Source organism: Scleropages formosus, chromosome 8 (genome assembly GCF_900964775.1).
Source record: "Scleropages formosus chromosome 8, fSclFor1.1, whole genome shotgun sequence".
In the NCBI taxonomy this organism is placed as follows: Eukaryota; Metazoa; Chordata; class Actinopteri; order Osteoglossiformes; family Osteoglossidae; genus Scleropages; species Scleropages formosus.
The window spans coordinates 5,902,647-5,926,224 of record NC_041813.1 but is presented as its reverse complement, the minus strand read 5'-3'; the positions used below and the strand labels follow the sequence as shown (position 1 = coordinate 5,926,224).

Genomic DNA, 23,578 nt, shown 5'->3' with positions numbered 1-23,578 from the left:
AATAAAAAATAACTTACTAATGTGAATACATCATGTACATATCCAAGTCACCACATGACAGTGATGCCACATAATGCCGCTGACAGAGAGAAAGCAAATTATGGTTGGACATGAAAGGTGTGCGTTAGGCTGGCAGTGCTCTTTAAATCCGCTCTTCGTCCAGCTGCCAGCAGCTGTATGACATGCCGTGACTGGAGTCACAGTGGTGCGGCCCAGCAGTCCACTGGGGAGAGGGGCTTGTTTCAAAACAGATGCATGTGTTGCTTTTTCACTCTTATTGATGGGGGAACGTTTTGTTGACACACCCTCACTGGGGTTTTTGTTCTTGTAGCTTGCCATCACTAAAAAGAGCCTAACAAGAGCTGACTCTAGTTTGCTTAAATAAAACAAGAAGTCCATCAGACGAGCTTGCATAGTCCATCTGGAAGAACTTTAAATGTTGCTCGGCCAACGTGTCTTTATGCTGGCTTCAGAAAAGAAAAGGGGGGGTAGCACGCAAACTTAACTCTGTGTAACTGAAATAGCTGTTCCTTGTACGCATATACAGGAATTCTAAAAAATACACTATCATCCGGCGCTGATTCATAGCAAAACAGGATGACAACATGCAGATATTTAATAGGGATAAAGGTGAAATAACAACTGTGCTGTAAGGCTCCGCATGGACGTTGAAATTACAGTTTATGAAAACCGTTTAATAAGGCCTGTCAGGAAGCCATCCACGCCACCCCAGCTCCTGCCATGTTTATTGTTCTATCCTAGTGAATGCAATTAACCACATTCTTCCCCCTCCCATGCTAGAGGGTGTCCTCTGCTGACAGGCTGCCCTGTCCTGGGGCAGGTGAGTGGGCCGGGTGAGTCCTCAGGGGTGTCCGTGTAAAATGCTCTGCATCATGTGCCAGTGTCTTGTTCGTAGAAGTGCACCTTCAGTGTACCAGCTATACAGCCTGCATTTGTATGTCTGAGTGTATTGCTTACCACACACGCAAGGGTACATCTGTGTATCGCGGTTACTATGACAAAATCATGTCCCCTTGCTCCAGGAGTGAAATTTGGCAAAGCCTTGTAGAGTCGGCCCTCAACTTATGACAGGGACTCATTCCTAGGGAGTCGACTTTGTCGTAAATTGCAAATCCATATATAAATTATTGTGTGAAACATAGGAATATATATATGCAATTGCAATGCATAAATACTGTGTTCTGTAATATAGAATAATACTAATATAAATACTGTCCAGGATTACAGTTATATTTTTATACTACTATTTTCAATTTTATGTCTAAATCTACTGTTTTCCCTTTTTCTTTTCTGTGCCACCAAAACACTCCCATTTTTATTTTCTGGGCCATTTTAAATATAGGGTAACTTGCAGGAAATCACAAAAGAAAAATCTTGTAAAGAAAACACAGTTGCTGCTAAGCACCCAAACAGTGACAAAGATCCAAACAATAACAAATATGGGTGTCTTATGGGTATGACTGTTGTACGTCGACCTTGTTTATAGATGTTATGACCGAACTTTGGGACTCAAAAGTAATGTAAGTCCAGGTTGTTGTATATGTCATATGATGAGGACTATCTGTGATGCTGTGTCTGAAGCTACTGTGTAGCAGGTCTACACACGGTACAATCCACCTTACCTAAATCATCTGTTTGCCTGTGTGCTGGGACACTTTATTGAAACTACATTTATCCATTTAGCTGATGCTTTTCTCCAAAGTGAGTTATAGTTAATGGGGGGGTGCGGTGGCATATCAGGTTTGGCCCCATCCTGCTCTCTGGTGGGTCTGGGGTTTCAGTCCCACTCGGGGTGCCTTGTGATGGACTGGCATCCCGTCCTGGGTGTGTCCCCTCCCCCTGCGCCCTGTGCTGCTGAGTTAGGCTCCGGCTCGCCACCACCCCGCTCGGGACAAGTGGTTTCAGACAGTGTGTGTGAGACTTATAGTTATTTACGCATTTATAGATGAGGGCAGTTTTACTGGAGCAAATTTAGGGTAAGTACTTTGCTCAAGGGTATTACAGCTGGGGGTGGGATTTGAATCTGTGGGTCTGAAGGAAGCTGCGCTAACCACTACGTTACCAGCAGCCCCCCCCGGATGAATGCAAATTAGCTGTGATAATTGCTAAATACTCTTATTCACTTTCATTAACCCCTTGTCCTAGTCATGGTGGTCCAGAGCCAGTTCCAGAATCACTGGGCGCATGGGGGGGTACATCCTGGATGGGTCTATTGCAGGGTAGCCACACACACTTATTCACACACCATGAGGAATTTAAAGTGTCCAGTTGACCTGAACTGCATGTCTTTGGAGAGTGGGATTAAACTGGAGGAAACCCACACAGACAGGTGAGAAACATGCGAACTTAACTCAGACTGAGTTGAATTCAAACCTACATTTTAACAGCCCATGCGCTGCAAAGCTGCAGCGCTACCTATGCATCACCACGTCCTTGGAAATAGATGACTCATCTGTGCATCTTCCTCCACTTTAAGAACCCTACCTCTCAACTTATTGCGTGCTCTGTGCACATAAACATTTTTCTAGATCCAGCTAGACAGGCACGGCCAGAACTGAAATAGATTTTAGTGTCAAGCAGGTCCATGATGTTGGCAGTTCAGTGCAACATTTAACAAGAAGTTTTAAAAATATAGCTTGATTGCTGCTGCACTTTTTAATTATGCCAGGACACTGGCCTCTCATGACATGTTCTTTGAGAGACAGCGAAGGTGGCGATGACGCCGCCATCCGAAAAGACAAGACGGTGTTGTTCATGTGGGCTGAAAGAAAAGAAAAAAAAAAAAACATTTTCACAATCTGCATAAAACAGAACCAGGAAAACATCCAGGAAGGAACATATAAAGGTCTAAATAATCCTTCTCAATAAAATAATGGCTTCTTAAATTGAACACAATGCACTCACTGTATCCATCAGGTGGAGGTGTTTAAGCTGCAGAACACATGTGTGCATTTGGGGGCCAAGAAGCTAACCAGAGGCACTGTATTGAACTGTAAGCTTTTATAACACTGACTTGGCCAAACAAGTCCTCCCCACACACCACACACCACAGCCACACATGCACGCGCTGGCATATGGACTTTTTCATTAGCTTAAGCAAAGTTCTCCATCAATCACCGCCATACGTATTCCCTTGCTCACCCCTCTAACACCCCTGAACCCTCATCCATCTGCAATCTGCATGGCCCCCAAATACCCAGGCAAGAAATGTGCAAGATAGGTTTGCCATTGGTGCAGAAAAGAGGGGATAACAGCACAGCTGGTTGCTCTTAGCTTGTGTTTTACATGTTCCATGTGTGATATATGACAGCGACACCCTAGATGTAAGAGGTGCAGAAATAAACAGTATTTCTACGCACAGGCACTCACACACACACACACACACACACACACACACACACACGTGCACACACACATACACACATCCTGTATGGTACAGAATGTCCTTGGATGGCTGCCAATGAGTTAAGGCCTCCCAGGCCCGGTCCTGCCTAGTCTAACATTAAAGATGTTCTAATGACTGTGCTCCCCCCTCACCGCAGCCAAGCTGTCAATACCCTTCATCGTCACTGTGCACGTTTGTGCGTGTGCATGCCTTGCTGTGCGCTGTGAGCTCAGTTTGAGGTCAGAACGTGTTATGGCAGTGCCAGTGTGCCGTGAGAATGGGGATGTCTACGCTCCATTCACACACATTTTTTTTTAAATCACATAAAATATATTTTTATTATACTGTATATATAGTTTTCTCATAGTATATATATATATGACAAAAATTCTTTTTATTTTACGATATATATACATACAGATCATGACGGGAAAACAAAATCTGAATTGGTAAATGAAATGTTATTTTTTTATGTCTTTATTTATGATAACATATGACAATGTGCAGAGAATACAAATTTGTATTTTAATGACTGAAAAATGGACTAAAAACTAAACGTTTTTTTCAGATCTGATGTTTCTTAAGAGAGCAAATACTCTCAGGTTCATAGAGAATGTTACCTATAAAGTTGCAACATTTCAAAGACATGAGGGGATAATGCACATACAGTGTTTACATAATATATAAGGCATGATATCTCTAATTTTATAACTATTACTCTGATTTTTATCTAATTTTTATAATTTTTTATGATTACAATTTTTTTTTTATTCACTTGCAGAATTTGGCGCCCTCAAATTTTGACTGATTTCACCTAACTGTAGAACCGCCCCTTACTACGGTCAAGGTAAAAGCAATATCATCACTAATAAGTGATACATGTAGGGGGTGCGGTGGGTTGGATCGGGTCCTGCTCTCCAGTGGGTCTGGGGTTCGAGTCCCGCTTGGGGTGCCTTGCGACGGACTGGCGTCCCGTCCTGGGTGTCCCCCCTCCTCCTCCGGCCTTACGCCCTGTGTTGCCGGGTAGGCTCTGGTTCCCTGTGACCCTGTATGGGACAAGCGGGTCAGAAAGTGTATGTGTGTGTGTGTGTGTGTGTGTGTGTGTGTGTGTGTGTGTGTGTGTGTGTGTGTGTGTGTGTGTAAGTGATACATGCTGCATGGTCCCATAAACAACCTTCGAGGTTCATCTCCACTCAAAAGGCTTCCTTTCCTTATGTCTTCGATAGACTGCCAACCTTACGCCGTCCACAAGGATACATTACGTCAGCCTTCCAACAGTTATATAATGCTTTCAGGGGGTGATATTGCCACAGGAACCATGAAGATTGAGAGGACAGTATGGCAACACTCCGGAAGCTTCCGTACTGCAAGGAAAAAGACAGGGGTCACCAAAGAGGTTTTCCTCCTTTGTGAACTTCTTACATCTAGACGACTTATGTTTCGCTGCTGTTGGTTTGGAAGGTTGCGATTCACAACTTTCCTCAGTTTTCGCAATCCTAAGTGAGGAGCTTGGAATTATAATTATAAGTTTTTAGGTGGCAGTGCTATATGGACCAGGTGTTATATAGTATTTATGGTATCAGCTCCTGTTCAGAAGGTTCTGCTCTGGTTTTTTCGATTTATCCTGTGTTTGCACAAAGACAATTGCTCTCTGACCTGCCTTTCCTAACAGTCCTGTTTTTAGTTGTACTTTGTCAATAGTGGGAAATCCAGCTGGTGTTTACGTGTACCTACACACGCACGTGCGCACACACACATTCACATTTTAACTTTCCTTGCCACAAATTGTAGGTTCATTTGTGTAGCCTGTGCTTCCTGTATTTTTCTGGGATTTCTAGAATTGTTATCCATGTCCATGAATAATCATCACTGAATAACATGTCATTCAATGTGAATGAGCAGGGAGGGGTTTCTGCATTGTGTGTGTGTGTGTGTGTGTGTATTCCACTTGGCTCTATTCTACTCTCCCATGTAACATACAAGCAATCAGAGCAGGACAAATGGGGTGAAGCTTGGTGGTATACTGAACCGCAAATCATCTCCTACTCATTCCTTCTCCAACCACCCTGCCAATACCTTCCTCCTCCATAGCTGCACCTTTACTCCCCTACATACATGGACCGAGAATCATTAGAGCAATTTTTCACCCAGTAGACATGGTTTGAAGGACTCCAGTCTGAGCAGATGGATGAGCTTTTCTGTTTCCTGTAAACACGTAATCCAGGTCACATGATACGAACCAGGTCACAGATCAGTCCGGCCCGCAGGCCAGATCTGCTGACTCCAGGGCAAGACACAGCGACAGACCCCCTGGCTGTGTGCTGCCCATGAAGTCCTGTGGCTTCTCCTCCCTCCCACGCTGCAGATGTACTCCTGTACTATCGCGTGCCGAGTCCCCCCTGGCACAACGAACACAAAGTCCTACCTTTCATCTAGAGAGGGGTTTGAACCAGTGAGCAGTGGCTTAATAAAAGTCATATCAGATGACCTGGAACCATTCCATGAAGTTCAAATGCTCTCTGATCACCAAACCCAGACAAGGAATTTCAAGGTCTTCTTTCACTTTCTCACTGTTTCTCTAAACTTCAGTAGATGGAGCAACAGCAGCCAAGTCTAACTCTCGTGGAGATATCAGCCAACCACTGGAACCCCAACCCAGCAAAATAAACATGTTTATACTGGTTAGGCTGCGCTTGTAACCACCCCACAAGGGGGAGCTCCTTCTCTACCGAAAACAGTGAACCATCTACTGAAGAAACGTGTGCTTGTCTTGCCGTAACATAATCCTGCCAGAGAAGAAGAAAACAAGGCCTGTGGATGGTGGACTGCCCACTACCTCCTCGGTTATAGCACAACAACACAAACATTTCTGTCAACTGTCTTGAGGGTATAAGAGTGTCGTTCTCTAGACGACAATAACCTACAAACTATTCTTAACTGCACGTCTTAGAAAAGCTATCAAAACAACCAGACATTTTCTAATTTATAGCTTGCGAAGTCATTGCAAACTCTTCTCTGGATTTTTTTTCTCTACTCGTTTCTAACAAGCCTGAGCATTTGACTGTTTCAGCCAGTTACAGACACTACTTGTTTCTGTTTGTTATCGTGAAACATGAGTCCAGATCAGTCGCGTAGCCGAAAAAGCACGATAAAAGTTTTTACACAAAAACAACACTGAAAATGTTTAGGCAAAGTGGTGTGATGGGTGGCCTTTCTCCTCACTGTTGTACCCTTCTCAGAAGTTCTCAGACCTGGATGGAGTTCAGAAATATCAGAATCTCGAGTGCGCATATGGGGTTTCTTTAGGACCATACAGACTATGGAATCAAAGTTGTTCTGTATGGCTTGGCCTAGTCTTGTAACGGCATGTTTCCGGGACCACCGCTCTCCATATGGGGGGACCCAAAGATCTCCTCCTGTAACATCTGAGATCCATCTATTGCACAGTGCAATTCTCCACCACACTGTCCTGCTGACTCTCAAGTGCTGTGGTTCTTGGGGTTAACACGACTGGGGATCACGTTTCACGCCACAGGCAGTTGCGCAAATAGAGGTCCTGTTTATTTTCCCCTCTCCAAATCCTAATCTAGCCGAGATTTGCGATGGGGGGGGTCTGACTTTTGAGCAAGTTCAGAGTGCTAACAATGCCATTCCCAGAAGGGTCCCAACCTGCTTGGCACGGGTTGTTTCAAAGAGGCACTTTTAATGTAAATTCCTTCGCTCTTGAAGTTGCAGAAACAGAAACAGTTCCCTGACCACAAAATTGCCAGGATATAGCTGGTTTATGTGCAATAATGAGGCTCAATAAATAACATGCCAGACTTACCTCAGCTCCTTCAATTTCTCATTCTTTCTGTGTGTTGCACATGTTTGGGCCTGGATTGAGGCTTACACGAAAGTTTGTGTGCAAGCAATCTGGGGTGTCTGGCTGATTGTACATGTGCACATATGTATATTCATACATGTATTTTAGCTTGTAAGAATGTCTGATCTTTCTCATTGCCCTGCACATTCTGGATATACTATCTCCCTGAATGCCCCGGCGTATACTGTATGTGTATGTGCACAGGTCATTTTAATGTGGTGTGAAAAAGTTTTGTGGTTTTACTTTGTTACTGCTTTCTTAACCCCACTTTGATGATGTGGAAGGACCTTGGGAAACCTCACACACACATTGCCTGAAACCGTTTGTCCCAAGCAGGGTCGTGACAAACCGGAGCCTAACCCAGCAACACAGGGTGCAAGGCTGGAGGGGGAGGGGACACACCCAGGGTGGGACACCAGTCCGTCGCAAGGCACCCCAAGCGGGATCCAAACCCCAGACCCACTGGAGAGCAGGACCCGGTCAAACCTGCTGCGCCACCACACCTCTCTTGGGAAACCTATGCATTGACAAATATACTAACACATCAATGAGCTGAAGCAGATTTGTAAGGAGGAATGGGTCAGAATTCCAGTGTGATGTAAACGAGATCAACTGAGTGAGAAAATTCTTAATTTTAGTTTTTGCTGCTGAACCAGGTTCTACAAGTGAATCATTGGCTGCATATTTATACGAGGCTTCTGCATGCTGACATTTTTGGTTGAATAAATAATAAAAAATGCAGATAGATAATGACGTGTTATTTATTGTGTGAGGTTAGATTTATCTATACAGCTAGGACTTTATGAGGACTAAAAGAGGGTTAGCGATGTGCCAATATCTAAAACCATAGAACTGAAAGAGGGTGTACTTTCTTTTTCACATCACTGCACATACCTCAATATGCCCTGACTGTGTCAGAACTGAAAAATGGGGAGCAATCACTAATACCAATGCCTTGTGTATAGATGTGACTGCACTGACTTAGAGTCCCGGTTCACCCCAAGGATCCAACCAAAACCCCTCTACCATGCCCACCCAAGGAGAGAGCAGAACTATAAAAAGGCACAAAAATCATCATCATTGTCTTCGTCGTCATCATCATCGTTATTATTATAGATTTTGTTACCTGCCGGGGCACAACTTGCATTTACATTTTACATTTAAATATATTCATTTAGCTGATGCTTTTCTCCAAAGCAACTTACAGTGTTAAGCTAAGTGAGTAACTTGGCAATACCGCCATGAGTCCATCAGCATTTGGACTGATAGTAGGGGAAAAAAACAGCCAAAGGTTTCTTGTTACTCATTTTAAAATATATTATGTCCCTCAGCTCAGATTTCTGTGTGTTTTGAAACAGAACCTGCTGTTGACTAGGGGTAATTCAGCCTTTTTCAAGGAGATTTCAGAAATCTTAAATTGTGGTGGGGTGGCGAACGCATGCAAAAGTAGTTAGTCATAAGGATGCAGTTCTTGACTGGTCCAGCCATAGCTCAAAGTAGCCAGCGATGCATACAACTTGCTTATGGGTTTGATAACTTGCCTTAAAGCTTGTAGCTTGTATTTGACTACTACCTGATTCTCTAGGACTGCTTTGTAAAAAAAAAAAGAAAAAAACTTGACATCCGAAGCGCTTTCATAATCAGGAGTTCTTAGAAAACAAGCAAGCAAATATTTCACCTTTCGCCAAGTGACTGTGTAGGTGATTGTGCGATCAAGCACATCTGTGTCAATGCTTTGGACCACACCTGCTCGGCTCCCATCTCTGTGCCTATTTAACAAGTCACAGATGTTGATCCTAGGAGTCAGTCTACCGCCACACGACCAAATAAAACAGAGAAGTGGTCATTTGCTATGGGGTCAAAATTGCAGGTAACGGTGTCTCCTCTGGCCATTTTGTATGTCTCATGGTGAATGTGTTTGAGAGCACATGTGTGGGCATGCATTGTCATGTGCTTGTACAGGTTCAACAGAGCATCCAGCTTCTGGATAAAAACATCTGGAGGACACCTGTGGGTCTGAGACTCTTTGCTTTAGAGGGAGCTGGGGTACATACTGTCCATTGAGTTTAACTTGTAGACATTAACTACAGTAGACCTTGAACCTGATTGATTACCCGGTGTTTTCCCTCCAGGCATGGTCAGCAACCCCGTTGCGATGACTGCAGGGCTGTTTCTCTCGACATACATGGGCAATGTTTGTTTTCCCAGTCTGTTGCAGGCATTATGGACCCATCCAGCTGTAATGTTTGTCCTTCCACCACCCCAAACTTCAGACCTTGCTCTTGTGCCTTTATCAATGGCTTAATCTTGGTAATATGGAGATTTTGAATTAAACAAAACAAAACTGTTAATCTACTGATGAGGTTAACATTTATGACCTTGCCGAGAAACAAAGCAGGAAAATTGTTGTTTCATTGAAGGTTCTTCTGGCTATTTAATCAACTTCAGTTTGTAAGTGCTGCACCACCTCGGGTTTTATGGGTACTCGTCCCAGTATGTAAGTCAGCTGCTGAAGGACATGAGAAGACGCAGAGCTCAGATAAAATGAAATGCATGGCTATCCTCAGTGAAGTTCTACATTAGTATTGTAAACCACGCATTGGATTATATGGAGCTGTCAACAATTACCTTGAGTTGTGAAAAAATGTGAAAAAAAATCCTAAAAGGAGGTTACATGGTGGAGAAATCTGAGCAAAATGGCATGGACTTTTCACAACAAAGAAGCTTATGGGGAAGGAGGTCTAAAAAAGGGACAACAGGGAGTTCAGATACCACTGCAGCAGCAGATTACTTCGCTATTCATGGACTGTATCGCCAGTCGTTAACTTTGCATCACCCAGCAGCAAAAGCAGCTGAATTATCACAGTTTTTTATTAGATACACTAGGTATACTGGCAACCAATGAGTCTGGTATTGTTAGTGTGTGTGTCACTGCCATACAATACTGCGGAATGAGGGGAACTTCCAAGGCTGACGGAGTCGCAAAGAAATTTATAAGTAATTCCAATCAGTTTTGCTTCAATCCTTTTGCAATATCCTGTTGAATGTTCTTAAAGCACACCATCAATACACACACAGACACTTGCAAGGCCTCGCATCTCCTTCAACTTGGGGTGGAGCAAAAAAGAGGAAGGTACAGCAAATGTGGACGCTAGGTTGTAGTTTTTGGCACGATGCATTGTGGGACAAAGGCAGTGGAGGGGGGGAGGCACTGTGGAGTGAAAAAAAACCCCATATTTGTGCTGTGTTAATCATTAATTGAGGCAGCCCATCCTTGGCAGACTGTCCTTCATTAGAATATTAACCAGCCAGCTCAGACAATGGCCTCAGTGTTCTCCTGCGTATCTGGGTTTCTCCTGCTGGTGAGCCCGCTGTCCTTGTTTTTGGCCTTCTCCGTTCAGCCTAATTCCAATAACTAGCAAAAGTCAGGCCCAGAAAACAAACAAGGGGACCCTCTTTTCTCTCCCATGCCCCCACTGCTTCCTTGTCTCTCTTTAGGAGTTCATGTCTGCAGCCATGGAGACGTGCCAGCACATATATGGCACTACAGGTTACATTCACAATTCACTGGGAACAATCTATAGGTAATCATAGGAGCAGCTGTGGGAAGGGCAGTAATTGTTGTTGTAGTGCTACAAGCAGGCTTTTGTGCTCAAAACCTGTAGACTTTACAAGATCTGAACTGGAGTGAACAGACAAAGCCTGGTGGCGAGATTGTTTTTGTGCATCGCTGACTTTTCCTTTGCCTGTTACTGTCAATCACCCAAGGAAATATGGAAAAACATGCAGGGAGTGGGCATGTTTCTCAGAGCCGGGTGTTTTGCACGCAGAAGCAGAGTAGTGATCAAAGAACGTGGTGAAGTGCCCCTGTGGGAGACACAGTGCTTTTGGCCCTTTAACACTGCCTTAGGCTTCAAAGTTGCCCTCACTGGTGTGGGCAACAGGTGGACCCCAGCACTGGAATTCTATACATCTTGATCAACAGGATGGGACCAGCTATCCAAACTCCAGATGCTCTGATGTCCATTGACAAAGTAATTAAAAGAAACTTCCTGGTACTTGTTCTCTACAATGTCCCTATAATTCATCCCCGACCCTCATCCCCATTTGCCTCCTGCTCCTAATTTAGTTAACGTCCTTCTCACCCCGGTCTCCATTTCCCACAGCCAAAGTCCATCGACTGCACAAATTATTTTTCCCAGAACTCTTTATTCTGTGACGGTCAGCTCAGCAGAGATTCTGCAGTCACTTGTAATCTTGATAACCTTACCTCATTTCCAAAGCAACGTCATTCATCTGGAGCAACCATTGAGCCCTCCCTTTTTCTGTCACTGTGTCAACATGGTTTTTGCCCTGATCTGGCAGCACAATGGGAGCAGTGTTGATCTTCGTCCTTGGACGTGTGTCACACAAGCCTGGGGTGGTCTCTGTCACTACCTTACAAGGTTGCCTTCTACCCTGCCATGTGTCAGTGCATAAGCTCTACCTACCTCTGAGTTGTGTCTCACTGTGTACGTAACACAACTCAGCGAGCCGCAATCTTTTCAGCATACAAGATCCCATATGGTGTTTTACCTTCAAAGAACAGTGTGAAATTAGAGGTTACTAAAGCCTGCCAATGATGGCAACTGTCTTTCAAAACAAACCCCCCAATCACAAGTTTTTCTTGATACTGCCACGTGGTACTTCGCTCCAGGTGGTCATTTTCTGCTACAGCCTGTATTTAGGACCCTGGGAACTGGCAGGTCAGTCATCACGGTGCCCAGCTCCTCTCCCCAACACCCAGCTATGGTTCATAGCATTCCTACCACCCCTGTTGAGGCTTATGTTATGTACTTACGAACCACAAAAACCGTGACTCCTTTGTTTTTGTTCAGTTCAAACAAGGACACGTACTCTTTTAGACATAGACAAAAAAATATAACCAGAAAGACCAAGTTTTCGAGCAACATTTGAAAACACACACACTGTCAGAAACCGCTTGTCCCATGCGGGGTCGCAGGGAGCCGGAGCCTAACCCGGCACCACAGGGTGTAAGACTGGAGGGGGAGGGGACACACCCAGGATGGGACGCCAGCCCATCGCAAGGCACCCCAAGCGGGACACGAACCCCAGATCCACCGGAGAGCAGGACCTGGTCAAACCCACTGCGCCACCACACCCCCCACTCATTTGAAAACATAAAGCTGCAAATTTTAAAATGTATTGTTGTCACGACAGGCCGAGAGAACCGGGATGGAAAGACCCAAGTGTGAAGTTGTTTGTCTGGAGTCAGAGGATCAGGCAAGCTCTCGGTATCGGGGACAGGCGGAGGGTCGGTCGATCGGAGGTCGGGGTCAGAGCTGGAATCCGTGCGCGAGGTCAGGAGACAAAATGAAGAGTCAGTCGAACGGCAATCGGAGTTGAAACGAAGATCCGTGGGCGTGGTCGAGAAACAAAGCTAGGGGTCGAAACCGGAGAACGTGAACTGAGAACTGGAGATGCGTATGAGCGAGGAATCACAAGGAAGGGCGGTTGTCCCTGACGAGATTCCGCAAGGGTACGGGAGCTGAGAAGGGTCTTTTAAAGGGTGAGCAGTTAATCAGGTGCTGGAGCAGAGTCAGGTGTTGTCGGCTGAGTTGTGTACGTGACAGTTGTTTTGAGTATTCAATTTATTACACTGACTCTAAGAGCCACTTTACAGAACTACAGAGAATGTCACCAGTTAATTTCAAGTGGATTGATCCTAAAATGAAAACGAGACTGAATTTGTACAAAGGACCTTCTTGAGCTGTGGAAATTGTGAAATCCCAAGCTTGCCAAATTACAGCGTTATTTGTTCTTTTAAATATTGAGCATAACTAGCAGGCTGCCATTCTGCTTTTTTCTCTTCCCTCTCTGTTTGGAAGCTGTGCTGAAATCTGCAGTCTCACTGGAAACCAGGCACCCCCCCTCTCCTAATCACTGTGTTTATGAGGTCTAATCACAGGCCTCCTAGCTTCTCCAGGCTGCTGATGGAGACTCCACAGAGCGTGGAAGGAGGAGGGGTGTGGACCGTGCCACAAATGTCCCCCATGAACAACCCCCCACCACTCTCCCTATCCCCCAACAAAGACCACCTTCAATAAGTGAGTACAAGACAGACAAACAAGCAACTAACTCCATAACAGAGGAGAGCCCAAAAAAACAATAACAATCCCCAAACAACATGAAAATTGTCTCTCGAAATGCTCACTTTACCAAATTCCAGCCTTTTAATTATAATAATTATAAGTCTTCTTCAGCTAAAAACAAGTGGGCTGCACACACGAACAGAGGCAAGGATTCTCTGGGTCTTTCCCTATAAGGCCCCCACTGAAGGGAGGGGTATTATGTTGCACAGCACGACTAACTGCAGGACTATTCCTGTGAGCACTATATGGAGATGCTGTGGTACATAAGAGACAAACCTCAGATAAGGAATTATAGGTATGAAGAGGAGGCAAGTCTCTGATGTTCAAAAAAGATGGGTCACTGACAATGTGAATGAGCATGCTTTTTTTGGAGAGAAAGGTAAGTCATTGGCGTTGACTGAGGAGATGATGCTTCTTCTTGGCGCTGACATTTATTGACACTGATACCGATAAAAAGTAGTGGGGTCTTCAGACTGTAAACGTCTTGGTAATAATTACAAAAGGGTGGTGTTCATGGACAGTATTGTTGGAGGGTAGTGCCATACAAGGAAACAACTTTCTCACCTTACAAAAATAAGGCAGCTGCCTTGCCTCAAGTAAAGAGAGGTGAAGGCAGCAGTGGAGTGGGATTGTTGTCCACATGGTATTGTGAGGGACTCCACGGCAACAGAAGACAGCCACTCACTTGACATCAAATCAAAAGTCTGCACCGTGTCAACAGGGCACTACGATAAGCTACATCTTGCTGTCAGGGGCGGCAGATTTGCTGTGTTGTAACGCCAAACGGCAGCCCACACCCTCATCTCTAGCACCAGAGCATCAAACACACTATTAAAGTGCTGCTGAGTGACAAGAGCCCTGGACAGCATCCCCAGAACTCACTACCTATAACTCACCCCTCCAGATAACTTATAGCCCATCTGCTCCTAGGAGAGTAAGTCTACCCAATGAACACAAGCAGGCCAAGGTAGGTAGTTCTGAAACAAATCTAAGGCTTTCTAGAGATGTCAGTCTGATAATAAGATAATCAGTTAAGTTTCAATCTGAAACTCAAGAAATCAGGAAAGCTTTTATGAAACACACATCATGTTTGAAGACTAATCATGTTTAAAAGATCTTCAGCTGTTTGGGCTTAAACTGTTGTAGCGTGATTTTCACCATATGTGGTAACACTTATAGATGCCAACATGGTATGCCATGTTGAGAATCCTATCTCTTTCAGTAGAAACTAATCAGTCTGAATAATAATCCATTTCGTATGTATCCCAAATTTTGTCCTTGTGAAAAGTTAAATCTAGCACAGCTTCCTCTTTTTTTCTGCATTTGTTGCCGAAAGGAGTGCTGTGGTCCATATAAACCATTCCCAGATAGACCACTGCCTCCATACAACACAACCTTCAAAGTGTCACAATCCAACAGCAGGATATAGTGATTCTTATGATAAAATTCAAAGTATCAGTACAATAAATGATATGTCCTGCAAATAGATCTTATTCACTCTTTATGAAAGCTTTATGGAGACATGGCATTGAGTCTTGCATTGACCTACTGCTGCAATACCCTTGAGCAAGGTACTTACCCTAAATTGCCCAAGAAAAATTGCTAAGCTGTACAGATGAGAGAACAGTAGTAAGTAGCCTAACAATGTTTATTCCTTTGGAGAAAAGCATCAACTAAATGAGTACAGGTAAGTCTGTTTTTTTTTTAGTACAGTAAAAGGTGAGAAAACTGTCATTTATTGCTCACCATCACTGGTTTTGCCCTCCTTGGATCCTTGGGGTCTCTGTTCCCACCCATTAGAAAAGATACTGCTGTCTCTTCGCTACGAACCATTGTCTGCTTGCCATAATGCTTTGTCTTTGGCTGAACCACAGAGATTTTCCGGATTGGTATTTCAAAGACCACAAAGTGGAACAACATGCCATTTGTCTTTGCCGCGGTACTCGTAACCTCAGTTGAAAAAAAATTGACGGTTTTCAGGACCCTCTACAGTCAACGCATGATTCCATGTTTGAAAAGGCCGCAATCTGAAAACCACCATTTTTTCTCAGTCCTTCCAGCATTTTTTTTCCTTGTTTATTTTCCCATTGACCAGATCTACGGTGGAAGTTTATGGTGACATGATACAGAACAAATGAGCTTGGCACACAACAACAACACAAGCACACTTGAGTCAGGCCTGTTAAGACCTTGCGTGGGAGCATCCGGAGTAGGCTGCGGAATAGCTTGGAATCACCTCAAAGGCCCCTGATACACTGTAATCTCTACCAGTGCAGTCAGAAAGTTCCCTCAGAGCCTTGTCCAAGACTTCCTTCCCTGCATTCTATCTTCGGTGTGTCCATCTTCCATACCGGCGGCTCGTCCTGTCTGATGGTACCCGGTCTTGAAGCCTCCTCTCATGTTTTCACAAGTCCTCAATTTGAGTACATGCATCTTTCTCCCCAGTCTCTAGCCCATGACCTTCTTGTTACTCCAAAGCAAACTCACAGTGCTTGGCTTGCTACTCGTATGTTTTTGCTTGACCTGGGTGAAACAGGGATATGACTGAACCTAACAGCAGATTCCCCTGGGGCTTGAAGCTAAATACTGTTGTTCTCAAAACTAGTTATTTAAGCACTACAGCACATATAGTGAAGAGAGCAAGGATCACTTGCAAAGCATACAACTGCTGTTGTATGATCTGTCACACCCTAGTCCTACTGTACGTATCTCTGCTGTATGTAGTCTATCCCCACATAGAGTGGGATAGCGTTCCAATACAGATTCATCCAAAGAAATACATTTCCCAAATATAGCCCCTTTGCTTACATTACCCACTCATTAAACATTCTGATTAATGGGTCTCTTTGCTGAGAAGGAAAAGTAAGAAAGCTTGGCAGTAGAAGTCTTGGAAATGGAGCCATCACCCATAACACAGAATAGGCTCAAGAGAACACAGCTTTCTGTACTTACTGCCAAACCAGAGGAATAAATACAGTTAAATTTCTATACATGGTCTTAGTGCTTACTCGGATGGTGATATGTTATGTCTGAGATCACATTATGAATTTTCTATTAATGTTATGGCAATGAATTTCATATTACAAATTGAATTCAAATTTCATGCCTTGCTATTAAACAGAAAAGCAGGGATTGTTAGAAAAGCAGTGATGAAAATATAGTTCTTTAAAATAAACTTCTTCTAAGTTTTCTGAACTACACACACATTGTCTGAAACCATTTGTCCCAAGCAGGGTCGTGGCAAGCCAGAGCCTAGCCTGGCAACACAGGGTGTAAGGCTGGGGGGGGCCAACACACCCAGAATGGGACGCCAGTCCATCACAAGGCACCCCAAACAGGACTCAAACCCCAGACCCAACAGAGAATGGGATCCGGCCAAACCTGCTGCGCCACCGCATCCCCCTTTTGGTATTTGAAATTGGACATTTTACCTGTATTTGTATAGCACTTGAATTAACTGTCTCTGGTCCATTTCCTTATCTTACTTGTGACTAATGTGTGTTTGGGTACTCTGGGGTCAAAGCCTGTCTAGTTTGTTATGATTCTTCTGCCTGGTTAACTCAACAATGTTTGTTGAACCCTAATGGACAGACACCCACCAGTGTTGAATGAGTGCTATCATGGCTAGGGGCAGAAGGTGCACCCTAATTGACTCTGTTTATATGTATACTATTGGTGTGATTGAGAACTTGGGGCTTGTTGAGTGGGATGGGCAGTAAGGGTATGAAAGAGGGTAGGCCACAGGCTAGGTGACCAAACCTCTACAGCTCTCAAGTATCCAGTCACATGGAGGCAGATTTGACTGCCAGAACCATGGATGCCAAATTACTTGTATTTTCACAGGACTTGAGTATCTGAGACAGCATGTGTGTCTTTATAGTGCTATTCTAACATATTTTCCATGGACTACTCTTCTAAATGTCTTTTCAGCCATTCACATAATTCCAATGAAAATAGAAAAACACTTCCCAAACTGATGTGTTGTTATTACCATTATAAAATTTTCATGCACTCAATTCTGAAGCTGAAGATGGAAAGTCTCTTGAGGAGGATAGAGGTCTACATTGTGATTCAGGTAAAAGGCATTAGAGTAGCAGTATGTTCTTATTCATCTAAATCATTTCTGCTCCAAAACTGGTCTAGGCTATCCTACTCATAGCTGTTTGCCTGTGTCAAAGGGGGCTAAACTCAACTCCGAAAGAGGTAGGTAGACCAAACAGCCTTGTATCTTCATTAAAGGGGAATATTGTCTGTGAAACAGCTGACCTGGACCAGTGCAAAGCAGGAAGTGAGCAGGGATCCCTTACACTCCACATGTGCACTGTTGCTCAGTGGTGTCCGGCAGCTCTTCTTTAGCTTTTGCTCTAGTTTAAAAGACCCCTCCGCCTCCACCAAAGGAAGTTTCTCTTATCGTCCTGCGTCTATATTTTGCAGTAGGGTGAGACAATGGCAGTAAGAATCCAAATAGGCCTTCATTCACATGCTTTCCACAATCAAAAACACAGTGATACAACAAAGAAGCTGGCAGACCGCGAGGGGAACCTGCAGAATTAACACACCACTACCATACCAGGGCGAAGAGCCTATGTTTGTATGGCTGTGAATAAGCTCCCAAGAATGGCACAGTGTCACCAGATCCACTCTGCTAATATGGCAGGTTTGGCTGCCACCTCACCCTAAACCGCCACTGTCACCTAAAGTATGTCTCACCCCCCAACTCCAGCCTGGGTCTGCTTCCAGCACGGAGAAGGGTGGTGGAACGGCAGGACACAGCTCGCCTGTGGGGGTGAACAAAGGACTGCTTTCAAGGGTGTCAGCTGCTAGGGGTGGGGGGCCCCAGCAGTCAGGATGCCAGGGAGGAGGGGCAGAAAGTGGGGAAAATCCCACGGACGGGGTTTGGTAAGACAGTGCGTGTCTTTCCATGCATTCCACGGCAATCGTGTGGGCCGGGGGCTTAATGCCCGGAAGTGTTTTCTCTTTCATGATATTACATGTTTGTGCCATATCTGTCTCACTCAGATTGCTATTACAATCCCACCGTTAGATACCCAAGTATGTTTTCATGTCTTAAACAATATATAAGAAAATGGATAAATGTTATAATTTAAGGGGGTGCGGTGGCGCAGTGGGTTGAACCACAGTCCTGCTCTCCGGGGGGTCTGGGGTTCGAGTCCCGCTTGGGGTGCCTTGCGACGGACTGGCGTCCCATCCTGGGTGTGTCCCCTTACGCCCTGTGTTACCGGGTAGGCTCCGGTTCCCCGTGACCCCGTATGGGACAAGCGGTTCTGAAAATGTGTGTGTGTGTTATAATTTAAACATCAAGAATATTAAGATTATACTCAAATGGCATGTTAGTATTTTTTTGATGCCTCTCCTAGCAGACCTAGTTTATTCGATGACTGGGTTTGCAAAGGGGTGAAACACATACAGCAAACTTTTTTCCAGGTTTGTTTGCTTTGGACCACATGACACCAGAACTTCATGTAATCAATGATTTATCTGACCAGGGAATCGTAACGCAGGGAACGTAGACATTTGGCACTCTGTGTCCTACTGTTCTTGATTGTAGACCGTGAGGTTACTGCCGTTTTGGAGGGAACCGTTATTTCCCTAGTATATTTACAGAGTGGCATCTGTGGTGTACACAGGGGAAAATAGTATCACTGGAGAAAACAACACTTTTCTTTGCCCCTTTCTAAGATTTATTGTAAAATGGGAGGATTGTGCACTTGGCAGCCCTTGTAGCTTTCATCCATTCTTGCCATCTCGTCGAGGAAAAGATTTGTTTTGGTCATTGAGCAAAACTTCAGTATTCCACACCATCTTAAATCCATCAGTGTCTTCACCTGGGGGTGTGAATGGTGTAATTTAGCGTAGTTTACAGTTTAAGCCTTAAATTGGTAAAGTCCATAATGTCCCCCTCTAGATTAAGGTCAAATGGGCAATGTCACATGTTCAGCTTCCTTAGAGTGGTCTGTTGAAGGTGTAGACATTTTGTTTTTTGAATATTTCAGCGGTTCCCTAGCCATGCTTCCTAGGCTGTAGAAGAGAGCTCAGACTTCTTGCTTTGTAATGTCCGTAAGGTAAGGATGTGAACTTTAACCCATAACCTTAACCCCATTGCTTTTCCTGTTTTGACCAACCATTAGCAAAATATTTTGAGACCCAAGAGAGAGATCTTCAACCTTGTGCATCTGGCCATTAAAATAAAACAAGAAGTACTACAACATTACAGCTAACAAGACAGACATTTGTATCTGCACCTCATGGTATTTAGCATATCTTGCTTTTTATCTGATTTGTTATTGTATAAATGAAGTTAACATTATGCAATTTACATATATTACGTATATGAGTATGATTTTAGTCAATCTGCACACCAACGTGGTTTTCTTTTTTCTGTGAATTTGAAGAACGCTATGTATGGAAGATATGTTTCACAGTTTGGACAATTTTCTTCAAGTAATCAAGGAGCTCACCAACAGAATAAGCATCGAAGGGGTCGTTTTTGGTTGTCTTCTCTTTGTGAATTTGTGGCAAGTTGCATCATTTAACAGGAAATAAATGATTCAAAAAATTTCATGTGATTGAATGAAGGGAACCAATGTCTCTAGGTAACCTTCATTTCACAAGGCCCTTGGAAGGACCGCTGAAAGAAGACCCATTCTGCTATGTTTTTGTGATGGAGCTGTCAGAGGGCCAGTACAATCTCTGATCTCTGACTGGACTAGTGCCAGCTCTTCAGGAGCAGCCAAGTCTAATGAAGGGATAATGCTGTCCAATCCTTGTAGACAATGGGGTATTCTGCTGACATGGCAAGGAGAACATGGAGTTGTGATGGTAGTAGTGGGTGAGGGAAAGTCTCAAAAGCCTTAGTAAATGCCGGTGAGCATGTACTGCAGGACTAACTGAGGATAACAGAGAGCCGAAGCTCTGTATATGCCTAGTTCCACCAGTTATATAGTACACACAGCGATTCACTGAAACAAACTCCAGCCAGCAGAACATTATAAGCAGCTTACAGTGTACTCTCCTGTTGTATTTTTTTAGAGGTACTGGCCCCCTTTCAGGTGGGTGCAGAATGAAAGCACTCTCAGGTGAATTTTCCACACCCAGAGTTTAAAGGTCAGACACAAGGTAATGTAACTCAGAACACTGGCGCCACAGCAGTACACAGATTAAATGGAGGGGATGCTGATGGGAGAGGGCAGGAGTGGGGGGTAGCTGGATCTTCATTTCCTGCTGCCCGGCCAGATGAACACCACAGATATCCATCGGCACCTCCAACCTGAGACACATGGCTCCCGCTTACCCTAACCTACACCCACAGGTGACACAATGATGTTCTTTGAGTCAGTGAGTCTTACATGGGATGGTGGGTTTGGGGGGTGTCTGTGTCCGGCAACGGAAACAGTTCTTATTGGCTTCTTCTGACTCAAATTTTAGGCATATCTGTGTTGAATGCTGGAATGGAAGAATGCTGACATCAATCTTGCAGCACTGCCCCGATGACCCATTACCCACCATGACGGCTGGTCACCCCACTGAAAGGAACTTCGTTAGCAAGCGTGTCCATGCAGTACTCTGTTGTGACCTGGCCTTGAGGACTTGCCACAAAAACAACATCTGGTAATGATTTTGATCAAGCAATCAGCGAGGCAGCTCTCCAAAGACTCCTGTGGAGCCGAAGGCTTAAGAAAGTAACACAAAGCCATTAATTGTGCAAGATATTGTGAGCCTAATAGCCTTAATTAGCTTGATTAAAGTTGAAATAGGAGTAAAGGTGGTGAGAATGCATATCCTGTAAATTAAACCTTTGCCCTCTTACTTCTCTGATCCATAAAACCAGTAAAATCCCAGAATGGTAGTTTGAAAACAACCTTGCTTTCCTGCAATATATGTCTTTCCTTTGTAATATATTGGGTCCCAGTCCATTGTGCAGAAGAGGCAATGCTGTTACCGATGTCTATAGAAAAAAAAAAAAAAAAAAAAACTATAATTTTTTTCTTATCACACATTTTTTTAGACTATACAGTGGAGACACAGCATGCTTGCTCAACTTGTATATGCATAACAAGAGCAAACTGAAGGGTGAAGATTGGGAGTTGGACTTTGGGGAGCTTTTCAAGGTTTGTTTTTTTTGTTTGTTTCAGAAAAGTTTCCCACTGATCTTTAGGGGCATGGGCCTTTTATTGCCCATAAAATGCTACTCAGTAGGAGGGGCAGTGATGGGGGGAGGAATGAATTGGTGGGGAAGTGATGAGATTCTTCAGCTGAGGTGAAGGCATGATAGGGGCTGGCATGAGGGATGTTTAGGGTCATCTCATCCACAGGGTTCAGTGAGTGAGGCCTGAGACTGACCAGCAGTCCTGTTGACCTTTCAGGACCCACTTCAGCCCCCTGCTTGCAGGAGCAAACCTAATGTGTTCACCCAGAACCCAAAGGTGAAGGGTCAGAGGGACTGAACCAGCACACAGAAGGAATAACGGGGCCTGGTTTCTATAATCCTGGATGCAATATTTATGGGTTCACACAATGGAGGGGCCCCTGAGCTAGGAGAAAGAGGGTCCCACACATTAGGAAGGAAAGCTCTAAGAGGAAAATTGCAGATTCACCTTTACATCATCTGCACAAAGGCCAAAAATGATCAGGTATACATGCTTTCAACTGAATTCGTGTGTCCACTGGGCTTTGGTTTCAGCCAAAGAAAGAAAGTGGCATGTTGTCACTTGCACCTTGGTGTTCTGGGATGTTGACATTCTGCTGCATAGCTAGCAATTATTGTAAGGAAGAAGTCAATACAATTACATGTGCCAGTGTGATTTCTATGCCAAACCATGATGAGGTTAAAGTTAGGGTCGGTATAACAACAGTACTGAAGCAGTTCCAAAGTATGGCTTTCTGGAGTACCAGCACTCTGGATGGATCTGGGAAAGGATGCAGGAGGCATTCAAGTCCTGCATAGACTGTCAGCTTCCTTGTGCACACGAGAAGAATTGTGTAGCCCGTCAGGCTCAAACTACAGGTATAATAAAGCAGAGCTTAATAAAGCAAGGCACACCTGAACAAATGGGCTCTTAACGAAGGTTGGCACAGATTTTCTTATACTCCGATGTCTTTTTCTTTTTTTCAGAGCTCATATCAATCACCAGCCTGCAGGAACCTCCACCTCCTCCCCTCTCCCATCTAGTGCTGCTGATAGTACTCTTCTGTCATCTTGCTCCTCTTCCCCCCTCGTATACCTAGCACATTTCTTAGCTACAGTTAGACTCACTTCCCTTTTAATCCATTTGTGTCCATGGGAGCTGAATAGAGGGGTCACTGTGCTCCTTAAGGAAGAGCTCTCCCTTATGTCAACACTTTTGGCACTCCCCCTCATTTATCTGTTTCCCTCTCTCCCTCCTTGTATATCTCTCTCTATCTCTTCAGTGCTAGGCAAACCGGTCCTGCAAGGGGTCATGTGGTTACCATAACAAAGATGGACAGACCTCCTCTGGCTCCCTGGCCCACTGATAAGGACTGGAACCGTCCATCTTCGGTTTCTGTGTGTTTGCTTTTCCTGTGCCAGGGTTTTGTGCTCTCCAGCAGCCTTCAAAGCTTTTCTTTCTGCTGTTCTTCTATCCCTTGGATTGAATGGAAAGAACAAAAAATGTTATTGCTACAGAAGACAGGATCTCATTCCAGGCTCATGGCATCTGGATAGAGTATATCTTCATCCACTATTATTATTGTTACTTTATTTGTTATTCAGCATGGCTCTTTCCACAGCAGCTTACGTTGTGTATCTCAAAATTACTGTCATTTATTATGAAACTTTGAAAATGTGCAGATGTGTAAAAGTTTCTTTCAAAAAAAGAAAAAACCTCCCCAGAGGATCCACTGACACACGAACCAGCCCCTTCACGATGTATTCTGCAGTTTCTGACACTGAGAGATATTTCTTCTTGCAGACTTCCAGGCCTGGCTAAGCTAAATGCTGGCATAGTCTGCTGTGACATCTGTGCAAGACATCAGCACTATCTCTCTTTTTGGAGATTTTTTAGCTGGACAGGAAGCTCCCTCGAATCCTATCATAAACAACATCTGGAGACTCCTGGGTGTTTCTCTCCCCAGCTCAATTTTCCTCTCAGTGAATACATTGTGACTGCTGGAGTT

At 44.2% G+C, this 23,578-nt stretch overlaps 1 long non-coding RNA gene across 1 annotated transcript; it reads left to right on the top strand.

The window, feature by feature from the left end:
- The first annotated feature begins 20,277 nt into the window (after positions 1–20,277).
- On the top strand, positions 20,278–23,316 carry LOC108918099 (uncharacterized). Its single transcript, XR_001964833.2, has 3 exons — positions 20,278–21,052; positions 21,450–21,552; positions 22,557–23,316. It is a non-coding gene; the product is annotated as an uncharacterized LOC108918099 (long non-coding RNA).
- Positions 23,317–23,578: the final 262 nt, after the last annotated feature.